The sequence below is a fragment of the Gorilla gorilla genome, chromosome 16, assembly GCF_029281585.2.
Source record: "Gorilla gorilla gorilla isolate KB3781 chromosome 16, NHGRI_mGorGor1-v2.1_pri, whole genome shotgun sequence".
In the NCBI taxonomy this organism is placed as follows: Eukaryota; Metazoa; Chordata; class Mammalia; order Primates; family Hominidae; genus Gorilla; species Gorilla gorilla.
In genome coordinates, this window is record NC_073240.2 from 58,066,636 (window position 1) to 58,076,005 (window position 9,370).

General features: G+C 50.2%; 1 long non-coding RNA gene across 2 annotated transcripts; it reads left to right on the forward strand.

Moving 5' to 3' along the window:
* Positions 1–1,344: 1,344 nt before the first annotated feature.
* Positions 1,345–8,755, forward strand: LOC101134443 (uncharacterized). 2 transcript variants are annotated; one of them, XR_010130992.1, is made up of 5 exons: positions 1,345–1,911; positions 3,883–3,994; positions 4,081–4,238; positions 4,877–8,056; positions 8,528–8,755. It is a non-coding gene; the product is annotated as an uncharacterized lncRNA (long non-coding RNA). The 2 variants fall into 2 exon arrangements; XR_008672171.2 differs by having other exon boundaries at positions 4,081–8,056.
* Positions 8,756–9,370: the final 615 nt, after the last annotated feature.

The following is a 9,370-nucleotide window of genomic DNA, read 5'->3' on the forward strand; positions in this document are numbered from 1 at the left end:
AAAACAGGGAGCATAGCACAGACCCATGACATCAGCTGGCAAAGGCCCATGGGACCAGGAGGGAGACATTAGAAGGGCGAACACTAGCAGCTGTTGAGTAGGAAGAAATGTGAGCCGACTTCTCTACCTAAGGAAGCGGTGGCAAGGCCGTGCAGGTTCGGGATGGGGACGGGTTCCAGGATTAGAGTGCTTTTTTTTTTTTTTTTTTTTGAAGGAGGAGAGGCTATCGTAGCCGCAGGTACTGAGCATCTGGTGTCTGGAGAGATGCAGCTACTCAAGGCAGTTTCTGATCTGGAACCAGGAAGTCTCTGTTTCCCCACCAGCCAGCAAACGTTCTGGACTTGGTGCTGGGCCTGCCACCATCAAAGGTGGAGATGCCCCACATACCTGCGTCAGGCATGACAGGTCACCCCTGAGTCCTTGGGTCTCCCCAAGGCTTCTCCAGGGCTTCCCAACAGGGCTGAGATTGAAGAAAACGCTCAAGGTCCACCCCACTGCTCCGACCCTCTCACCAGAAGAAAAGGGCTGTGTCCCAAGAGCAGCCTGCTTGGGAAAAGAATATATGGGGTGACTTGTCCAGATCTGCCCAGGGAGGCTGGGAATGGAGAGAGAGAGGAATCTGCCCACCAGTTGGGGGAAAAGTGGATTTCGCAACAACCTTGATGATATTAAATGCTTGGGGGGCCTGGGAAGACCAAATGTTTAATATTTGAAGAAGAGGCTGTCTAAACAGAGTAATTAGGAGGCTCCTTTGTAGTGATATGAAAGAGATGAATTGGGTATATTTGACATCAAAGGCAGGAGATCCAGTGGGGAATGAGGCCCACGGCCGGGCGTGGGCAGCGCTGGAGGACAGGCTCTCCCAGTGTGCTGCAGGGGAGGGCAGCCCCTGCAGTGTGCGTGATGAGTGCTGGGAAACCCCCAAGTAACACTTCCCCACTCATTTAACACACTTCCTAAAACCTCTCCTCCCCAAAAGCCACTTTGCAAAAGCAGCGTTTACCACCAACCATGAGAAACACAGGAGCCTGCCTTCCACTGTTTACCACTGGGCAGGAAGTCGTTTATGGACCATTCTCTTGCCCAGGCTAAACTCAGAAGTGGACACTGAGGGCCGGTTGTGGGTGCCACCAGGCAAGCTAGGGCATCGGAGTTCAGCAGAGCTGGGTGGGAATTCTGCTTCTCCCTCCACTACCTGGGTAACCCTGGGCAACTCACTTAGCCTCTCCGAGCATAAACTGCTTTGCTTGTAATATGCAAATAATAAGGGGTGGGGGAATTTTTTTTTTTTTTTTGAGACAGAGTCTCGCTCTGTCACCCAGGCTGGAGTGCAGTGCTATGATCTCAGCTCATTGCAACCTCCGCCTCCTGGGTTCAAGCAATTCTCCTGCCTCAGCCTTCTGAGTAGCTGGGATTACAGGCGCCCGCCACCACTCCCAGCTAATTTTTGTATTTTTAGTAGGGACGAGGTTTCACCATGTTGGTCAGGCTGGTCTCAAACTCCTGACCTCGTGATCTGCCCTCCTCAGCTTTCCAAAGTGCTGGGATTACAGGCATGATGGAGATGATACTCCCTAAATCACAAGGGTGTGGTGTGAAGATGAAATGGCTGCACGTGACAGAGGAGTTGGAGAACAGGAAGCAAGTGGATCACTTGGATGAGCTGTGATGGGCCCAAGAAGAACTAAGCCAATCACTGCAGGGGGCGTTTTCCCAGGATCCAGGCAGAGAGCTGATTCCAGCATCCACGTTGTATCCCCCTTCCGCTGTGGCCGGGGTCTCCAAGAGCCGGGCACCCACTGCTGAGCTTCCAAGCCCAGGCCCATTTGAACACAGGAGGACTTTTGAGGTTCATTTAACCCCAAAATCAGTGATTCTACATCTCAAGCTCATATTGTGAAGTGTTTACAGGTAAGTCATATGATACTGGTATTTATGTTTTAAATATTCTAGCCTAAAGTACATGGTAGACAAAGTGAGAATGTCAGAATGTTGATAGTGAAACTAGACGAAGATACATGAAAATTTCATTTTGATTCTCACCTACTTTCATGTGCATTAGGAAACTTTCATAATAAGTTAAAGTAACAAAATAGGCCAGACTCGGCCGCTCATGCCTGCAATCCCAGCACTTTGGGCGGCTGAGGCAGGCGGATTACTTGAGGTCATGAGTTTGAGACCAGCCTGGCCAACGTGGTGAAACCCCATCTCCCCTAGAAAATTAAAAAAAAAAAAATTGTAGCTGGGCGTGGTGGCAGGCCCCTGTAATCCCACCTACTCAGGAGGCTGAGGCAGGAGAATCGCTTGAGCCTCGGAGGCGGAGGTTGCAGTGAGCCAAGATTGCGCCATTGCACTCCAGCCTGGGTGAGAGAGCGAGACTCCATCTCTGAATAAATAAAGTAACAAAATACATTTCAGTCTCGAGCTCCAATTCCCTGCCAGGAAGAGCTGAAGCTGAGCTCTGGCACCCCCTGCTTCTTCTCCCTCATCCCTAAAACATGTGGGGTACTGGGTGCCAAAGGAGATCTGAAGATGGCCACCACTCAGACCAGCAGGAGAGACCAAGAAGGTGGTGAGAAATTATAAGGTATTGTAGCATATGCTCTCCAGGGTGAGGACACAGGACGCTGGGACCTAAGGAGGGAGCAGTTAACCCAGAGAGGGCCCAAGTCAGGGAGGACCTGACCGTGGTGACAAAGCCAGTCATGCTAATAATAGGAGCAGTGGTTTTGCAATCACAAACATTGGTCTGGGGGACTGCGGGCCCAAAGTGGTGGGAGTTTTAGAGCAGGGACCCCTCCACTGTACGTGGATTCTTATACTTGCTAAGTTGCACTGAATTCTCACTCAACCCATTTGGAGGCTCTTACCAAGATAGGAGTCCCTTTGAATTGGTAGGATGTTAAAAGCTTCCTCCAGCCATTGACCCTGGGTCCCATTGGTAGAAATCAGATAATAAATCAGATTTTCCAGGTAATCCTCAGTTTAATGTCCGTTCCCTCATTCAATCAATTATTCAATTACAAATCATTTTTAATATGATTTTATGGTTCAGGAATTCAGGCAGGGCTCAGATGGGCAGTTCTTCTGCCCCACATGGCATTGGCTGAGAACAGGCTACCCCAAGGAAATCACAGTGTAATGGGAGATGGGAAATAGGTTAACACAAAGTTACTATACTACAAGAAAAATCTTCAAATCTTCAATCTTCATTCTTCATGGGTGTGAGTCTTCTCTGGTGGAGAAGAGAGTTCTTTGCTAAATTATATTCCTGTGTTAGCCAGCCAAGCACACACGGAGTACAGCTGTCCCTTGCTATCCATCGCAGATTGATCCCAGACACTGCCACCCCCAGCTCTGTGAACACCAAAACCCATGGATGCTCAAGTCCTTGATATAAAATGGTATGGTATTTTGCACATAACCTACACACATCCTCCCGTATACTTTAAATCATCACTAGATTACTTATAATACCTAATGCAATGTAAATGCTATGTAAGTAGTTGCTACACTGTATTGCTTAGGGAATAATGACAAGAAAAAAAGCCTGTACAACTTCAGTACAAATGCTATCATTCATTTTTTTATCTGAATATTTTGATCCATGAATACAGTGGGCTGGCTGTAAAAAGAATGTACAGTTTGGTACTTTACTCCTAGTTTAAGTCATCTCTTTCGGCCCATACAGGTTGCCTGGGGCAGGGCGGTGGTGTGTGTGTTGAGTCTGCCCTATACCCTGTTCCACAATGCCTGGTGTCCTTGGCACGTAGCTTGCAGGGCTGCCTCCATGGATGGCTGCCTCATCCCCCACCCCTCCTTCATGGCACCCTCTTTTCTCAAACTCGTTTTCCTCTTCTGAGTCCTACCTTTTCTTGCCAGACCAGGGATTTGCCAATTATTCTGGATGGGCAGAGGGAAGGGGCCCTCAGATCCTGCAGAGGGAGCATCTGAAAGACAATGAGACCCTGTACACAACCAAGCTGAGCCTCCTGTAAGCACATCCTCTGGGTGTCACTATGCGAAAAGACTCTTTGTCTGTTTACATTGCACAACGAATTGTCCCTCTGATTGTCCTAGCGTTGGTGCGTGCATGGATCCAGGAAGAGCAGGTATTTGGACCCAACGAGACAGGTTCATCTTGGCAGTTTGTCTCCTGTGGTTGCTTTGTGCCTGCCCGGTATCTATCCACCCAACTTCTGGCAGCAGTCCCTCCAGGACCCACCTCTGTCTTCATGGTTTGTGTGTTCTGATCCTGCTCCTTGGCCCCAGAGTACACCCTCCACATCTAAGCTATGCAGTGCCTCATCCCCACAGCTGCAGCGATTGGTTTAGGAATGGGAAAATAATCCAATCAGAGTAAGATTGCCTAACATCTGATCCCACTTATCCCGGAGCCAGAAGTCCCACCTTTCCAGGCTCCTCCATGTTCTGTCTGGAGCAATGAGGAGGAAGGTTCATTCCCTTCTCAGGGAACTTGCTGCGGTGTCCCAGTCCTGACTGTCCCCTCTCTACACCTGCCTGTGGCTCTCCCGTCCCCTGGCATTCTAACCTGCCACTGAATTCTTCCCACGCCAAACGCAGGTTAGGAACCTAAGCTCGGATGAAATGCTGGCTTAGAGCTCATTGCTACTGAGAAGCAGAAACCACACTTCTTAGTTGGTAGAGGTGGATATGGATTGGGACCATAAAGTTTCCTCAATCATTGAATAAGGATTTCATTTTTGGACTAACTAAATACATTAGATTATTTATACTAACTAAATAAATCAGATTTATTTTTCGAAGTTTAAAATCGTTTTCAATAGTGACGAAAAAGGCTGTAGATGAGATGGGAGAATCTTTCGACGCCAAATTCTTCCCATCTCCTCCCTAGTATGTATCACTACACCTTGCCCAGAGAGACTGTAGGGGTGCTCAGCAAAAACCATGGCTGGTTGATTCCCTGGAAAAAGGGGTGCTGTCCCAGGGAGCTCTGTGCCCTTCCTGCCAACACTGGGGTCTAGAGGAGGCAAGTTCCCCTCTGAAGGTGAGTATGATTCACTCATTAAAACTAAGAAATTTACATTGGTATGTTACTGTTAACTAACCTACAGACTTTTTTCAGATTTCACCGTTCTTTACACTCTCGTCCTTTCCAAGTTCCGGGATCCAATGCAGGATACCAGGTTGCATTTTAGGATGTGTCCAGTCTGTGATCATTTCTCAATCTTTCTTCATTTTCTCATGACTTCTGACATTTATTTATTTATTTATTGTGTGAGACTGAGTCTCACTCTGTTGCCTAGGCTGGAGTGCAGTGGCCCCATCTTGGCTCACTACAATCTCCACCTCCCGGGTTCAAACGATTCTCCTGCCTCAGCCTCCCAAGCAGCTGGGATTACAGGCGCACACCACCACACCTGGCTAATTTGTATTTTTAGTAGAGATGGGGTTTCACCATGTTAGCCAGGCTGGTCTCAAACTCCTGACCTCAGGTGATCTGCCTGCCTCGGCCTCCCAAAGTGCTAGGATTACAGGCGCAGGCCACCACGCCCAGCCTGACTTCTGACATTAGAGTACAGGGAGGGATTTTGTAGAATGTCCCTCAATTTGGGTGTGTCTGGTGTTTTGCCATGAGACTGGGGTTATGCTTTTGGGTGCCACACAGAGGTGAAATGTCCTTCTCATCACATTATTCGAGAGGTACATGGTACCAATGGGACTTATCACTGCTGATGTTAACCTTGATCTCTTGGTTCAGGTGGTGCCTGCCAGCTGTCTGCACTGTGGAGTTACTATTTTTCCTTTTCCCCATTTTATTCATCAGAAGCCAGTCACTAAGCGAGGTCAAACTCCAGGACAGGGGAATTAAGTGCCACCTCCTGGAGAGGGAGCATTCACATTTATTACTTAGGATCCTTCTGTAAGGAAGAGCTGTTTCTCCTCTAAAAAACTCTTTAATCCTTTTAAGCCTCAATTTCTTAATTGTGAAATGGGGCTAATATCTGTATCCAACCAAGGGAGTAGTTAGAAGGTAACATGATAGGTGGAAAGCACTTAACATAGGCAAAATGTTATGATCAGGAATGATCGAGAGACCCATCCAACTATCTGAAGGAGTCAGTTAACTCTACTGTACTGCAGCGCCGTAAGGTCTGCATCTTTCACTGGGGGTAAAGGCCCCCAGTCCCTGAGATGGGCCAGTTTGGAGACAGGCTGGTTTTTTCTCTGTTCTCCTGAGAGCCCTTCAGATGAGAAGGGAGGTCTGGAGACAGAATGCCAAAGGCCCATTAAAGGCACGGCCTTGCAGTTCAGAGAGGGAGCAGGTCTAGAGAAGAACCAGAGGAGCTCAGCTGAGATATGGGGTATGGACTGGATTTTGGTAGAAGATGGCAAGAACCAAACACCTGAGAAACCGCTTTGAAGATCAGGGTCAGAGTCAGGCCTAACACATAGTTGGCTCCCAGTAATTATTGGTTGATTGAATGGCTCAAAGAGCAACTCGACCAAGAACACTGGACTGGGAGTCCAGTTACTTGGATCTTGCATTCCTGATTTATTTTTATTTTATATGTATTTTTTTTTTATTTTTTTGAGACGGAGTCTCACTCACTCTGTCGCCCAGGCTGGACTACAATGGCACGATCTCGGCTCCCTGCAAACTCTGCCTCCCAGGTTCAAGCGATTCTCGTGCCTCAGCCTCTCGAGCAGCTGGGATTACAGGCATGCACCACCACGCTGGCTAATTTTTGTATTTTTAGTAGAGACGGGGTTTTGCCATGTTGGCCATGCTGGTGTCGACCTCCTGACCTCAGTTGATCTTCGTGCCTCAGCCTTCCAAAATGTTGGGATTACAGGCGTGAGCCACCGTGCCTGGCTGTGATTTATTTTTTGTGTGTGTATGTTTGTTTGTTTTTGTCAACTTGCTGTGTGACCTTAAGCAAGTTACTTAACTTCTCTGGGCTTCACTTTCCATGGATGAAAATTGTAAAGAGGCTGGAGAGAGATGAGGACTAGGTACAGGCCTTAGAAGAGAACCACCGCCCCGGACTTCTCCCTCTGTCACCCCGCTTTCCATGACCCTCCTTGCCTGACTTTGTGACTCCTTGCCTCGCTATCAAAACAAGTGCTGCAATCTCAGTGCTTTCCAAGAGCCCGGCATTGTTAGAAACTTCCCAGCACGCAGCAAAGGCTGCTGCAATACTCGCTCTGCCTGCCTTTGCCCTGCGCTTCCTACATACCCTCCTTTTGTTTCTCCTAAACATCTGTCCCTGACTATGCTCGTCTCATGTTTGTCCTCAGCTGCCGAAAGGGCCACGTTTGTTTTCATTACAAATAAGACCACCGAGTGGGCTCCTGGCGTAGGGGCGGGAGCAGCCGCGCGCAGTCTTCAGAGGCAGCCCCCCAGGCTCTCTCTGGAGGGTGTGTCTCTGCTTCCCTTTCCCCGTGTTTATTTTTAGACGAAGCCAAGTGGCCCAGGGGGACCCTCCGGACTCCCAGCCTTCAGAGGGGAGGGCAGCTCGGGGCTTTCGCCCCAGTGCTTCCTGCCCGTCACGTGTGTGTTCCTAGCCCGGGTCGGGGGAGCTGGTATCTTGGCCCTTCTGGGAGGACGCGCACAGCCCGAGGAGGCAGAGCCCCAGACGGGAATGGGCTTTTCAGAGGTGGGGTGCGGGCGAGGGGACGATGCATTATTTTTAATATTTGATTTATTTTTCCAACTGGACTTCTTCCCGGGGCTCTTTCTGGGCCCAGCTGCCTTTGTGATCCCGCGCCCCGGCCCTCGGCCTCTCACCTCCAGCGCCGGGGCGCCCCCTGCTGTCGGAAGCGGCTGTGACCGGGCAGAGGTGCTATGTGGGACTCTGGGTTCTCAGCCCGGGGACAGCGAACCGAGGGGCAGATGATCCATCAGAAAAGAGCCGGCACTGCCCAGCCCCGCGCCTCTGCCCCTGCCTTTTTCCGGGAGCGCGCCGCGCCGCACCCGCTACGGCCGCTTGACCCCATCTTTGAGCCCGGCCCCAAGCTCTGGGACCGTCGTGCCGCTCATCAAGGAAGAGCCAAGGACCCGAAGGAGAAGGTCAGGAGCGGCGGTGTGGATGTCCCTTGGCTGCAGGCCCCGCCGCGCACTCCCTTCAGTCCTTCCCTTCTCTAGGGACCAGGTAGCATCAGTGCCTGGATCTCGGCCTTGTGTGCCCTGCTCCCCGCCCCACCTACTAAGAACCAAGTCTGGTTCACCGGCTCCCAAGAGCTGGAACACATTCTCAGCTAGCTGGGGACCCAGGCCACCCCTTCCCTCCCGACCTGTGTGCCTTCTGCGCTGGCTCCAGGGCCCCCCACACCGTGACCAGGGCGGGTTCCCTATGGGGCTGGCCAGTCGGCACCGTGCCAGGCCCACAGTGCCCTGGGCGTCCATGGAAGTCGTTCTGTGTCTAAAATCAGAAGGAAGACATTAACCTTTAGGCTGAAGAAAATGTTTTAGTAGACAGCAATAACTTATTTGTCTTTATCCAACAGCCATAAAATATAACTTTAAATATTCTATCGATAGAGAAAGGAGTTCATGAAGGCAGAAATGCCTGGGGCCCACGAACATCCCAGTGTGGCCCTAGACGGGACATCATGCTGGGCAACAGAGCTAAAATGCGGGTGAAGACCAGATTTCTTGCACATGGCGGTGACAGGATGCTCCCTAGAGAGATTCAAGTGGATTCTTTGCTTTTTATTTTCTCTCTTAATAAAAATGTATGATGTTTACATTGTCAGAGAACAAACAGAACTGTGGCTTGTGTTTCATGTCTTACGAAATGGGTCTTGTGTACTTTTGGCTGTTCTTTCATGTTCTTAGCAGTTATAGATTTGGCCCCTCTGGAATGGAGGGGCCATATATCAGGGGGTTTGGGGCAGGGGACACGGCCCTCTGTTCACCCTGCCCTCCCTGATAGGTTGATTTATCTCCCTGCAATCCCTTCTTCACCTTCCGGGCTGGTGTCCTTCCCAGTCCGAGATCTGCCCCCAAGGCTTTGTTTGGCACCGCCCCACCCCTGCCTTCCCCAGTAGTCTTTCTACAGATCACCCCTTCCCGTGTGTCCTCAGCGCACCCCTGCCTTCCCCAATAGTCTTTCTACGGATCACTCTTTCCCATGTGTCCTCAGCGCACCCCTGCCTTCCCCAGTAGTCTTTCTACGGATCACCCCTTCCCATGTGTCCTCAGCGCACCCCTGCCTTCCCCAATAGTCTTTCTACAGATCACCCCTTCCCATGTGTCCTCAGCGCTGGCCTTCTCAGGAGTTCTAGCACCCGTCTCCACTGCTTTAGCCTGCTAGGACTGCCATAACAAAGCGCCACAGCTTGGGGGATTCAACCACAGAAATCTGTATGCTCATAATTCTGG